Source organism: Thermobia domestica, chromosome 15, assembly GCF_964235325.1.
Source record: "Thermobia domestica chromosome 15, izTheDome1.hap1.1, whole genome shotgun sequence".
Taxonomy (NCBI): domain Eukaryota; kingdom Metazoa; phylum Arthropoda; class Insecta; order Zygentoma; family Lepismatidae; genus Thermobia; species Thermobia domestica.
In genome coordinates this window covers 105,969,240-105,983,613 of record NC_137468.1, presented here as the reverse complement: position 1 = coordinate 105,983,613, position 14,374 = coordinate 105,969,240, and the positions used below count along the sequence as shown (strand labels likewise).

General features: G+C 35.3%; 1 long non-coding RNA gene across 6 annotated transcripts in view; it reads left to right on the top strand.

The window, feature by feature from the left end:
• Positions 1 to 14,374, top strand: part of LOC145671181 (uncharacterized) — a 527,654-nt gene that overhangs the window by 93,700 nt on the left and 419,580 nt on the right. The window contains exon 2 of one of the 6 annotated variants that reach the window (XR_014128466.1): positions 1,426 to 1,553. The exons of 4 other annotated variants lie outside the window; for them this stretch is intronic. This is a non-coding gene — a long non-coding RNA (uncharacterized LOC145671181). Of the gene's footprint in view, positions 1 to 118; positions 197 to 1,425; positions 1,554 to 14,374 lie in introns of those variants that run through there. One more of the 6 variants, XR_014128464.1, reaches the window with a different exon arrangement.

Below are 14,374 nucleotides of genomic sequence, written 5' to 3'. Positions count from 1 at the left end.
AAATATATCTTTAGAACAAATATATGTTTAACATGAATGTATAATGATGTTATTAACAGGAAATACATCTTAAAGTGTGCCTTACAGTGTAAAATACTAAATATTCTATTTTTTTTAGATAGGTCCTTGGAGGAATTAAGGAAGGGACCGCAGGCTTCTACTGCTTCATGAGACTTCTTGCTCACTCAGGCATTTTGGGAAGAAATGCAAGAACGAGTCAGTAATCAAAGCTGATGAGAAAGAAGGATGAAATTCTTTTGAAGCGGAAAGCTTGTAAGCAAACGTCATAGAACTTGCAAAATTTTAGATTCTTCAATTATATTTTTTGGGGGAGATGAAATAAACTATACTAAAATATTGGTAGAGTTGAGTTGAGTTTGAGTTTAACGTCCCTTTTCAGCAGCGAGGCTATATGAGACGTGGACCTACTGATTAACGTGGAATCCGAACCACATGAGCTCCCGCCGGGAATCGAACCCGGGCCTCCCAAAAATATTGGTAGAAACTAAATTAATATATTGAGCATAAAATGCTTATAGGAGTTGGTAAACTATTGTTTCTTTAAGATTTTTAAGGGAGAAACTATACTTTTTCTGTTGTAATCACTTTACTTTTAAAAGTAACTGTAAGTACAATTGAAAATCATCTTTTTTTTTTAAAAGTAAGGGTAAGAAAAATAGTTTACTGAAGAAGTATAATCACATTATCGTAGAATAGAATTAAGGATTTGAGTTTTGTCCTTTATTATATGTTAAATGTATTGTATATTTTGTCTCATAATAGATCCTTAGATGGATTATTAAGAAAGGGACCGCAAGCTTCTATTGCTTCATGGGACTTCTAGCTCACGCAGGCATTTGGGAAGAACAATAGAATGAATTAGTAACCGAAGTTGAAGAGGAAGTAGCTGAAAGACTAAATTCCTTGGAAGCGGAAAGCTTGTAAGTAAATGTAATGGAGTAAAACTTCAGTTCGAGTTCTTTAAAAGAAAGGGGAGAAAATAATACATTTCTTATTTTGTAAGAAACCACTTCAAAGAGTATGTTACTTTTGTGGGAGGCAAGAATAAATGTTGTTTAAATATATCATATTTGAAGATGTATGATGAAGACAATTTAATATACATTTAGTGGGAATTTGTTTTTGTGAAGGGGAGAATACATGCATATCATACATGGGTATACCGTAGATACTTAAAACGGTCGAAGTTTGATGGCAAGAGCTGGCCATATTAGTTATCATTTGCGTTATATTTATTTTTCATTTTTTTGCTTTGTCTTAATTTTTGGGTTTTAAAAAAATAGTTGGTTCTTAATTTTGTCATAATTTTTGTATATTATTATTATTATTATTATTATTATTATTATTATTATTATTATTATTATTATTATTATTATTATTACTAAATAATGAATTTTGTTGTAGGAATTTGAAACATTTGTTACATGGAGACGAAGAAGTATTTTTGTCAAGAGAAGTAGAAAATGAATTATATGATGAGGAAGAAGGACGTCAGCCAGAAAATGACAACGAGCAGCTTGAACATGAGCTAGGTAACGCATTGGATGCAATAGTAGAAGGTTTCATGTTGGGCGTATATCATGTTCTCATCTTACTTATTACAATTTGAGATTTGCGGAGTGATTTCTTAGAGGGATTCGACAAAAGTTCACGTATTGTGTATTTGTAAATGAAGTTAACCATAATTGGAGACAAATTCTAGATTGCTGTACAAGAGTAGGGGATTTTTAGTGCACTTAGAGTTGGGGCTTTTTGACAATGACAGTGCATAACTTGCAGCGCACGAAAAAAGTTTATTGTAGTGTTTCATCAAGATGATGCAGTTAAGAATGATAGAAATTTTCCACGGAGACTTGCAGTATTTCTTGACGAAACACTTCCGTTTCATAAGCAACTCGTACATCACATCACTATCGTCAGGGTATGCAACGTGGGCAGGGTCAAGGAAATTCAGGTCCATTTGAAGTAATATTCAAAGAAAAGAAAAAAAAATCATCGATATTGTACTGCTGGGCGTATTACTACCGTGAGATTGAACCCTGAATTTCAGGTTGATGACCCCGAAATAATGGTACGAAACCTTATAGATTTTGTATTGAATAATGTTTTAAGCGATGTAAACGTTGATGCAAGGGTAGGCATAATGATTTATAACAATCTTCCTGATTCTACTCCTATCTATGTTCCCTTTCGTCAGAAGTGAAAAGTTAATTGTTAATTCAAATTTTGTTTTCAACACATTCAAAATGTGTTAAAGAGCAATGAGCAGTTTTTCAGCCCTAACTTTCAAAATTTTTTAGTCCATTTAGAGAAACTGGAAGACGTGCACGTACTGATCATCTGGCCGAAGAAAATGAAAGGGAGTTTTAATCTTAAAAATAATAAACTAGTTTGTAAGTTTAGAAATAAAGATACTTTGTGTCTTGCATTAGTTGTGACCTAAACTATTGTAAATGCAAGTACATGTAAAGAGAAAGATGATGCAAAACGAAGGATGTCAGTGAGCTGCAGCTGAAAAATTGTGTAAGGAAGCTGATGTTGATTTGTCAGTAAAAGGGGGAACACTGGACGATGTTGCAAAATTTCAAGAGCATTTTGGCAAATCATATCAAATAGTTGTGTACGAGGAAGATGAGATCAACGGAGTGATGAACCTTGCTTATGAAGGAAAATGGTATTCTTTTCAGAAACTGTTTCTCTCTTACAACGATCATCACTACGATGCGGTTCGTAATATCAAGGGGTTTCTTCGAAAAAGCTATTTTTGTGGGTATTGCATTATGGAGTATAATTAATTAATAATTACACATGTAAAGTCCAGTGTTCTTGAGAGAAATCATATCTTGTAGAGAACGATGAGAATGTAGTGCTTAAATATTATAACGAGTGTCACTGGCATTTTCAGGATCAAGGTTGTTTTGAAAGACACGAAGCAAGCTTGTCTCACTCCAACCCATTTGTGAACAGTTTAAGCAGTGTGAACATCGCTTGAAAATAATTGACTATAGACATTGAAAATCTGTTCACACATGCTCCAGAAAGTTTTACACACTCCGTAGTAAGTTTGTAGAGGAAAATCACTAAAGCCACATCCAAAGAGAAAAAGCAGCTAAAGAAATTTCTATATATTGCTTATGTCGTTGAAACCATGTTAATAGATTCAGACGACCCTAATATTAAAGAATATGAGGTAAATTTTTAATAGCCATGCAGCGGTGTCATGCATGCCTAGGGAATGCAGATTTGAAGTAATGTAAAACATGTTGCGTTCGAACTAACATTTTTCGCTCTGTTGCAGTTTGTGAGAGATGCGCTAAAGCCGCGCTCTGCGTTTGCAAAAAGATTTTTCTAAGTCATAATGGTGCGCGATAAAACAACCTCTTCGTTTTACGTCATATTCTCGTAGAATGTAAGATAACACCAAAGGTAATTCTCCAAGATAATAAAATCATTGAAATGAACATCGGGGGTAGGAAAAGTTTTAGGAATACATTCAATTACATCCCCAAAATTGGCAGATTTTCCCCGCTGCCGACCATCCTGACTGGGGTTTCCCAGGAATTTCGTCAGTCCTACCACCAAATGCCGGGATGGTACCTACTAAACAGGCCCTGGCGGGTATCTTTCCAAATCCTTTCCATTGTTGTTGTTAGATATAAAAATGGCCTCTGAGCTGTATCTGGTGATTGTTAAATAAATGAAATCTTTAGGTTTGAATACAGAGTTATTACGGAAAGGAGCTTTCCCATATTATTGAACACCATTGAGCACTAAATATACTTTGGGGAAATGTCTCCTTTACATTTCTATCACCCTGATAGTAGAATGGAAAGGATCAGGAAGAATTGTTGAAATGGCATACACAGTGCGTACAAGATGGAGTATTTTTTTATTTTCAAAATTAACTTTTAGAATATTGTAAAAGTGATGTGTTAATTCTTATTTCGGTTAAACAACTAATTGAGGACCTAAGCAATGTGCAGCCATTTCTTTCATGTTCTACGCTTGCATCGTTAGCTAGTAAGATATTCTGAAATGAATATTTGCATGAAAACCAGTTGGAAATTATACCACCCTATGGTTTTCGATATCAGGATAAGCAAAGCGTAATTGCTCTTCAGTAGCTGCTTTGATTAAAAGAAACACTGGAAAGCAAATACAACATGCTGCTAGTGGAAATGAAAGTAATATTTACCGTTCCACGAATACTGCCTCTCTTACGGCTGTTACTGGCATGGTCACGTAAGTTATATTAATAAAGAAAAAGATGCAGTTTTAAATGAAGACACAGGGGAAACATTGGCGCAGATATGAACTTACGAAAGGAGTGACAAGAAGTTTACAAAGTTTATAATTTGTGGAACGAACAAAGTCGGCATTGGCTGCTTTCATTCGCAGCGAATGTTCGAATTTAGTGGATCCTCTTATTTCTAGGGATATATATCGAGGTGGACGTGTAAAAGCGTTATTGTCTATTCTACGATAGGCATTCTGATGGGCACAAGGATACAGACATACGATATTACAATTTTACGTCCCATATCCTTATCAGACTAAAAGCAAACGACTACCTACCTATGGTACACCCAAAGATATACGTAAGAAATTTTCCACCCGCTGACAAAATAAACTGTTTTGTCAAATGTTCTGTGCTGCTGCCGTCGCGTGATCTTTACTGCCTGTCTTGCCTTACAGCTCTAACGAAAATCTCATGTTCGGTTTGTATCGTACATGCATGGAGGAATGAAGTCAAGAAGGGTGTTCTCACACAAAAGATGGGACTCCTGCCTGGAACATAGGTGAGTGAAGAACTAAAGTTATCGCTGCAAAAGGGGTATCTTATAGAAAAATATATGACGTTTGGGATTTTCAAATAGCCTGTATGAATTTTCGGTGGATTTTCGCGGTGGACATACGCGGTGGATTTTCAAATGTCACCGCGTATGTGCCTAATGAGTCACGCGGTGTATATCAAAACTGTGAACAGCTTTTTAAAAATAAAAAGAAAGCAGTGGGTACCGCTCAGACTGTCACTGATATTGATCAAGATATAGAGCTGCTTATAAGGAGAACTGAAATATCGAATTAGATTCAAACAAGATACAATATAATCCAGGTTTAAGGTTCATATATAAACTGCTCCTTAATAGTCTGTATGGCAAGTTTGCTCAAAGAACAAATATGTTAGAGACTGTCTTTATGCAAAAGGTAGAAGAGTATGATGAATAAATGTTCCGGCCGTAGTATGAAATTCATTCTCTTCTTCCTCTAGGAGACATTATATGCATAACTTATCGCAATTTGGAAAAGTACAACAAACCAAATCGCACATCAAATGTCCTGGCAGCGGTTCATTACAGCACATGCGAGAATTAATTTGTAAGGGTGATGGAACAAGTTGGACGAGGCCGTTTACTTTGTGATACAGACAGTATTCATTTTGTTTGTAAAAATGCTGAAACTCCCTGTTCATCTACAGGTACGTAATTCTGGGACTTAACTAATGTAATTATTGACGGTTGGGTAATAGACTTGTTTATTTGTGTTGGTTTATTACTATCGACAGAGAAATGTTTCGAGTGGGGAAATTGAAGTTATAGCTAAAATTAATGGAATTATATTGAATTTTCGGAACAAACAAATTATAAATTATAAGCACTTTAAAAGCTTGGTATCAGGACAGATAGATAAATGAGTATTACACAACTGAAGGAAAATCATGAGGCAACGGAGTTACAAAATAGTGTCTGTTCCTCAGGATACCGTCATCAATTGGTATTTAATAAGCAAAGATGAAGGAATGATGATCACTTTGGCTCTCTCCGCTTCGGATATGTCTTCAGCAAGTAAAGTAGGTGTGCGCAATTTCGCCACGTTAAGATTTGAACGACTGTTGCAAATTCCTGATAGGTATGCGAGTACGTCCATACTGGAAATGGATAATATACGGCTTAAGTTATCTGTGGGACAAAAATAACATCCGTATACTAATAGTATGTTACTGCCAAATACGAAAGAATAAAAGTGTGCAACTACCGAAATTGCATACATCCTGTCCACAATTTTGCCACCCCTTCTGTAAACAAAAGTGACAAACCGATCGATAAAAGAACTACTGGAGTACATATTTGCACCCCATGAATATTATAATAAACATAATACATAATCATTAGTAAATATTTATTTATTTAACTTCTGGGCCATAGCTCCATTTAAATGCTGAGCTTTTCTTTTCGCCACTTCAGGGTGCCGTAACAAAAGTTCAAGAAGTCATGTTCGACTTGCTGCACCTTGTTGAAAGGATGTGGTACTTTGTTTTGTGTACAAAACTCGATAACACAAATTTTCAACAGTCGAGATGTGAGAGGAAACCCTACGTCCGCTAGCCGTACAATCCTCTGGACTAAGACCACTTTCCCTCTACATTTAACACAGGCTTTTTACCAGACAATTACGTCGTGTCTTTCGTTCTTGTACATGAACACCTAATGTTCGACGTAGTATGTTGCATTGTTTACTTGCAGCGTTGACAGATACCTTATGCTTTGTCTTTCGCGACTAGCTCCTATCCATCGAAATCGGACAAAACACGTTCACCATGCGCTATCAACCGATACACTAGCCCCATCTACCGACTTATGCAAACGTGTTTGGACATATAGGTACCTGGCAGAGTTGCAAATATGGCGAAATTGCGAACACCTACCTTAATAGGCTACATGAGGTAAATACACAAAAATTTAAAGGTGAATAATACTTCTAAAATCATTCGTATAAGTAATTTATCCAGCAACAATTTGATCTCCGGACCAATACGAGCTGGAAAGACAGTATTTGTGGATCGACTTCTAAAACACAAAAATGCCTTATTTTTCAACAAACTTTCGAATTGCATTAGTTCACAGGACGAATTGTTTTGAAGAACCCTGTAGCAACGTTACGTGCTCTTTGTAAGTCGCGTGGGAAACGATGCAAAGATACTTTAAATTCTGCTGCACTTTGCGCTATAAGAGCTATTGCACAATGTGCCTCGGACACACAACGTGGAAAAATGTTCCTATTTCAGCGTTACAAAAAGCTAGACTCAAAAGACAAAAAAATTCTGCGTAAAGTAGCCGCCAATCGCGTATCACTTCGGAGAAAACTAAAACTTTTGTTACAAACAGGAAAGGGACTACTGCCGTTGCTTCTTGCTCCGATTATTAGTGGTCTAGCAAGAACTATTTTTTCACGATGAGTAAACTGCAGAAAAGATTCTTATCTCTGAAAGATTAGCATTTCAAATGCAGGCATCAGTTGAAAAATATGAAAAAAAAAAAAAAAAACAATGAAAATTGGACGAAGAAATGGGACACATCCTTCAGCGTTCCGATGTAGATCACAAAGAAAATGGAAATTGTAACAACAAGCGTTACAAGCATATCTCCAATTTATTTCTCATGCTAGCGATCATGTTTATATTCCGATTATATGCAACGATGGTGACAAATGAACAAAAGAAAAGAAAATCACACACCTGAAAATATTAGCATATCTAACATTAATGAAATAATCGAACCCATGTCAAAAACATTTGAAAAGCGTGCTGAACTTCTATTACGAAAATATTTGGAATTTTCTGACATTTCTTGGTTATAAACACGGAATTGTTAGTATTGATGGTAAACCAATTGAAAATTCAAATATTGTTGACTTGATTATTGATGTGCGTCCGCGTAAAAGAAAGGACAATCCGGTTTATATATATATATAATCAGTTTGTGAATATTATTCATGAAATTAACATTCCTCAGGAATACCTTGGTCAATCATTTATGTTACTGTCAAGGTCAAGGAAACAGAAAAGACAGAAATCACAAATATCTAGTTTTATTAAAAGATGGAAAGCGTGTAGGAAAAGAGAAATTACGTGTAATTTATTATTCCATAAAACATCCAGCGGGACTATTGTGCATATTAAAGCACTATAAAGCTACTAATAAAAAGCATTCACGGTTTAATGTTAAGAAATTATTTCAAACTCAAGATATGTATACTTTGCATCGACCAGCGCGTAAAACTTATCCCCGAAGACAGTATTTTGCTACTCCTTAACAATAAAACTTGGCAAATGGATCTTCGAGACATGCAAGCAGCGGCATAATTAAATAAAGTCTTCAGATACATTATGTGTGCTATTGATATGTTTAGTCGATATGTACACTGTATTTCCATTAAAAAAATAATAAATTAGGCGAAACCGTGAGTAAAGCAATAACACAAATATTCAAATATTTACATCCTCTATATACAAATATCCACCTTTTTGTCAAACTGAAAGGGTACAGAATTTTATAACTTACGTACGTGATGTATTGAAAAATTTTCAGGAATGTACTATAGCGTACATTCCGAATGAAAAACTGCTATATGCAAACGATTCTTGAGGACTTGGAAAGAAAAAAATATATAAACATTTCTGTGCGAGTCTAACTTATAATTACGTTAACGTTTTACCAGACATTGTCCATGCATATAATACATATCACCGCAGTACTCAATTACGACCTTCAATATAAATGAAACTACTCTACTTCAAGTTTGGATGACATTGTAAGGACATAATGCAAATCAGAACAGGCTAAAACAACTTTACAAGTAATCGACTGCATTTGTATTAGTAAATATAAACACACGTTTGAAAAAGGATATCTTTCTTAATGGTCGTTTGTAATTACGAAACAAATTCCATCTAATCCTGTTACATTTCATCTTCGTGATTTGAACGGAGAAGATATCGAAGGTATTTTCTATAAAGAAGAGATTCAAAAAGTCATTTCATCACCCAACCGAATCTTTCAAATTGAAAAAATTCAAATGGGTTCCAGGTTACACGTGAAATGGTTAGGTTATCCCTTCTGTTTGAATTCCTGAATAAAAGAATCAGATATTCGGTTCAAAGCATAGTGTAAGTTTAGCTGTATTAAAGTATGGAAACTCATCCAGAGTTTATCACCCTTACATCTAATTCAAGTAGAATAATACCATTGCCAGTTACACAATAAAATTAAACAAAGCTCTTCAAGTAGGTGTGTGGGGAGTATGTTTAACAAAATTAATATATTATTTGCAACTTCTGTAACTTCATTCCTGGTGATAATATTCTTACGCTTGTGCATTCGGTAGGAATGCTTTCGTCGTAGTTTTGAAGAAAGAAAGGAAACTATAATAGTTAATTTGGGAAATATAGCTCACTGGTAGAATTGAGAGGTATCTGAGAAGACGACGAGCGATTTTAGTTTGTAGGGCATGTGGGTAGAAATAAATAAGAACAAATATTTTTAAAAAAAAAGAGTGTCGAGAGTCCGTTTAGGAAGAAAGAAAAGGAAGGTTGTTAGGGCGTTTAGGATCTTGGATGTGTATTCCGTACCTCAGTTCCTGGTCGTCGACTGGCCGTCCCCATGTCTCGGCCTCTGTATCGAATTGGCGTGGGATTTGGTTTAGATCTCTCCTGCCGTTGTTCACACTCGCTCCTCGCGTACTTCACCGCTTCTCGTGTGGTACCCCCATTTTCCGGGTCCTGGGAGGTTTTTATATCAACCAAAGTAGGAAGATGGCCGTGGAAATTACGGAAAACATCCAGCGTACGCACGTGTAAGGATTCAGGAAAGTGCAAGGTAAATGGAATTCTCGACTTATTTAATAATTTGTCAACAGTTACAGAACACTTCGGTTACATCAGGTTACATAAGTTACATAAATTTACCAAGAATGAAGAATGAGGAATCGTCTACTAAAGAGAATTTTGAAATGTTTGCTGACTATCTTATTATTCCAAGTTGTGACTCTCTATCATCATCCACAGAAAATACAGAGAAAAAAATAAAAAATAAAATCGTTATTAAATCTTGATTTGTTTATATACTGAATATTAATAATATGAAGAAAATCCAATATCTCTACAGTATAGATGTTATAGAATTATAACAAATATTTACAAGAAACGTACAAGTGAAAGCAACAAACGCGGATATAAGTACTTTCTCGTTCGGATATTATTCTAGTGTTTTTTTCATGTACTTGCTAACAGTCTTTCACCAAATTTATTTCAAGTTACATTCAAGGAATGATCTGTCTGATCAAAATATAAAAATACCATTAGCACCTAATTTATGTCCTGTATTTGGTTCCTACTAGAGACACACCAGAAAGTTCTACATCCATACACTTAAATCCGGGGAACAATAAAGAGTCGCCTGCTTCGACACATCGCAGAATTACAAAATTACAACTACCATATCCGTGTAATTTAGACTTTCATGTTCCTCGTGAAATTAATGTATGCGTAGATATTGTTAAGCACCAGTCCCTGTTTGGTGGATTACTAAGAAAAGTAAGTGTTGTTGATTATGAATATGGACTTATGAAATCGTTTATATCAGGGGTTTTCAAACTGTGCGGCGCGTCTCCCTGGGGAGACGCGAGAACTTTTTAAAAAAGGACGTTATTAAGGATTACAAGCTTTCATACGTAAGAAGACCCCTAATTAGCTCTGGACTCACTGCATTATACGCAGGGAATCCCTTGATTCCAAGAATCTTAGTGGCGACTTAAATGACATACTGTCGTTAGTAATAGAAGTTGTGAACTACGTCAAAAGTCGTCCCAAAAAGCCAGATTTTTTTTTTTCAAAAATTTGTGCTGATATGGGAGCTGAGCATACTTCTCTCCTGTAATATTGCATCTCATGTTGGTGTCCTGCGGCAATATAATTTCCCATGCTTTTGAATTGAAATAGGAAGTGTGCTCGTATCTTGTGCATGAAAATCATCCCAGTGCTGAAAATTTAATCGATTCTGCCTTTCTTCAGAAGCTGGCATACCTTTGTGCAGTGGCGTATTTAGGGCTTAAGCCCCCTGAAATCTTACTTACTACAGTAAAGTATATGAAATATCTTGCAGAATTTTCACATTTTTAGGCAAGGCCCCCCGAAAGTTAGCAAAGCCCCCCGAAACAAAATCGTAAATACGCCACTGCCTTTGTGATATTTTTGAGAAACTAAATGTTTTGAATGTGTCTTTACAAGGAAATGGTACATTTTCAGTTGCCACACAAAGTGCCAGGCTTCACTTTGCCACACAAAGTGCCAAAGGCCAGGAAGGGAAGTTGTTGCTTTGGAAGAGGACCATTGAAGACGAAAACATTCATGACTGCTTTCCTACACAAAGCAAGTTTTTAGAAGAAATAGGGGACCAGTTAAATGAAGAAATCAAATCAGTATTTGAGGAACACTCAACATAACTTTATATCCAATTCGAGAAGTACTTTCCAGAGGCCACACAACATTACTGGGTCGTGAATCCTTCAACGCAGAGAATTCACCAAATTTCACTATCCGAGAAGAGGAACAGCTTATCGATTATCTTTAAGACAGCACATTGAAGACTCTCTCAGCATATTTACCTGAATTTGGAGCTCAGTGAAGAATGAGTATCCGGAATTAAGGAAGTCTTCCGAGTGCTCCTTCCTCTTACACATGCCTATCTCTGCGAAACCGGATTTTCAAACATAGCGATGATCAAATCCAAATATAGGTCAAAAATAAATCTCCAGAAAGAGATTCATCTTGTCATTTCAAAATATGTGCCGAGATTTAATAAATTGTGTGTCTCGAAACAAGCTCCTACATCCCATTGACTTTGCTCAATATTTGTGTGCTGATTTTTACTATTTAAATTCCCTCTCTGCTCGTATTTTTCAATTTTAACATACATATCTGACTTACCGCAATTTATAATTATTGACACCGGCTAATAACATTAAAAAGTGTACTCAGTGTGTATAATGTAGATCGCCTGTGTTAATGAGATATCTTCATTAGTGATTAATTAAATGAGACATAGTTTATCCTAGTGATAGTCTTTCTTTTAGAGACACATGCATTTAAGTTGACACATTTCATTTTTGATAGTGGAGGCGCGTTCAGATTTTGGTGGTTGAAGGGAGCCTCCGCAGCAAAAAGTTTGAAAAGCCCTGGTTTATATTTTACCCACGACAGTATATCGAAGTTGAGAAACAATATTTTGATACTATACACGTAGATTTGAGAGATTAATTTAGCAAAATTTTACCATTTGAACTTGCAGTGTCCAGTCTTAGAGAACTTCTATTACAATGATTGTTGAAAGAAGTAATAAGAGCTTTTACGTCACATTGGTATCAAATGCTTCTTTAGATGTTTTTCCAGAAAATACTGCCTCTTACTTTAAAAACAAATTAGGAACTGAACTTAATTTATCAGCATCTACCGTTTTGAATGAACGCTGGGTTGTTGCTTTAGTCGAAATTCATTTTCCAAGCAGATGTTACAACATACTGAAAGGACAAAATATAATTCAAATATCAGTATCAGAAGCTAAGAGTAAAATTACGAGTAAGAACATTAGAATTGTATCGGGCTACTACCCTACGATGCAAAGTTTAATAGAAGTAACAGTCTCACCAATTTATTTAATATTCAATTGGATGCTACAAGAAATTCCGGATTACGTATTACTTACAATTCATCATTAAAGGAAACACAATTCTCACCCAGTTTAAGTTCAGGACTAGGACTGGAACCTAATAAAAACGCAGTGAAACAAACATATGATACAAAGTATCTACATCTTGACATTAGTTACCTTCATCAAATTTCTATTTATACTAATATTATAGAACATCAAATTGTACGAAAGCTCTATTACTACGAATTGCAGAAATTACAAATTTACAGTATGGTCAAAATCGAATTATTACTTTTAATCCGCTGCATTATCTTCAATTACAAAAGTTCAATTTTAATACATTTGAAACAGTCTTTAGGGCTCACGCAGGTCAAAAACTACCACTTCAGTACGGGATAGTGGTGGTGAAACTACATTTCCTGAAAGTGTAATAATAATAATAATAATAATAATAATAATAATAATAATAATAATAATAATAATAATAATAATAATAATAATAATAATAAAGGCAAGAAACAGAGATCTTCAATTTTATGGGAGATCTACCTTATTTTCGGGGACCTATTTATCAACCATTTCGGCAGCGTTTCTAGTGGGCTTTTTGTGCAGTCGTTCCTTTACTTAAACAAGGTGCAAAAACTCTTGGTAAAAAAAAAAAAAAAAAAAACTTTACAAACTGGCATGTAAGTACAGGATGTCCCACATAAAACCAGTACTCCTCACGCATGAGATTCGAGTAACACTTTAACAGTAAACAATGAACTAACAATGAATAGATAATAGTAACGTTAAACAGTTATCTATTTATAAGAGATGCTGGAAGTGGTGGCCATGGACATCCGTGCCTCGCTGACGTTGTTTGATGAGGTTACCAGCAACACGCTGTAATTCCGTAGGCGTTATATTGTTAATTTCTCTAGTAATGTTCCGTTTAAGATCTTCTATTGTGTAAGGATTGTCAGGATACACTTTTCAGTTGTTCTAATGCAAAGTGCCCCATTTGTCACAAATGTTGTTACCACAAGTACTGATTTAACACAACACATTGCAGCAACTCAACAAATACGACCTTATCACAATAGTTGACGCACAAACATATTGCAACACTCAACTTTGCGATAAAATGCAGTACAGCTAACTTAATAGACAGTGTTGTCATCCCACAAGCAAGTTAATTAGAGATGATTAACCGGTACGTGAGGGTACGTAATCCTGTAGTTTTCATGCATCTACTGCCTTTACAACAATCTCATTGTTCTCGTGGAGCAGGAGAAAACTTGCAAACCAAAGCAGAAAATAAAATTCAACAACTCATTAATGGGCGTGGAAAATCACTTCATCGACGTAATCAACAAAAGAAAACAAGAAAGCGAAAAATATCTAAATTTCGGACCTCCACTGACTCGTTCTCAGTCAAGAAAGCGGAAGCTTATCAAGAAGACGAATAAGAGAAAAAAGGCAGTGATTCTCTTAAGTATAAGAATAATGGCTTTTCTATATCTTGAAACTGTCTCTCACTGAAGCAAGTATAGAGGATTCTACAACCGTTGAGTACCGATCTGTGTTAACACTTAGAGACGATGGTCCCATTGAATTTTTTTATCCCTAGTGATGGTGGAAACTACATTAATCCTTCTCACATTTACTTATACGTCTTATGTGATATTACAAAATCTGATAATACTAAACTTACCCAAACAACTGACACTGTGATTCCATTAAATAATTTTCTACATTCCCATGTTTCAACAAGTTGATGTATCCTTAAAATAATACTCTTGTGATTGCTGCTGCAGGAGGATTTTATCCTTATCGTGCATATGTAGAAACTTCCTGAAATTATACTAAAGAAGCTAAGCCAATAC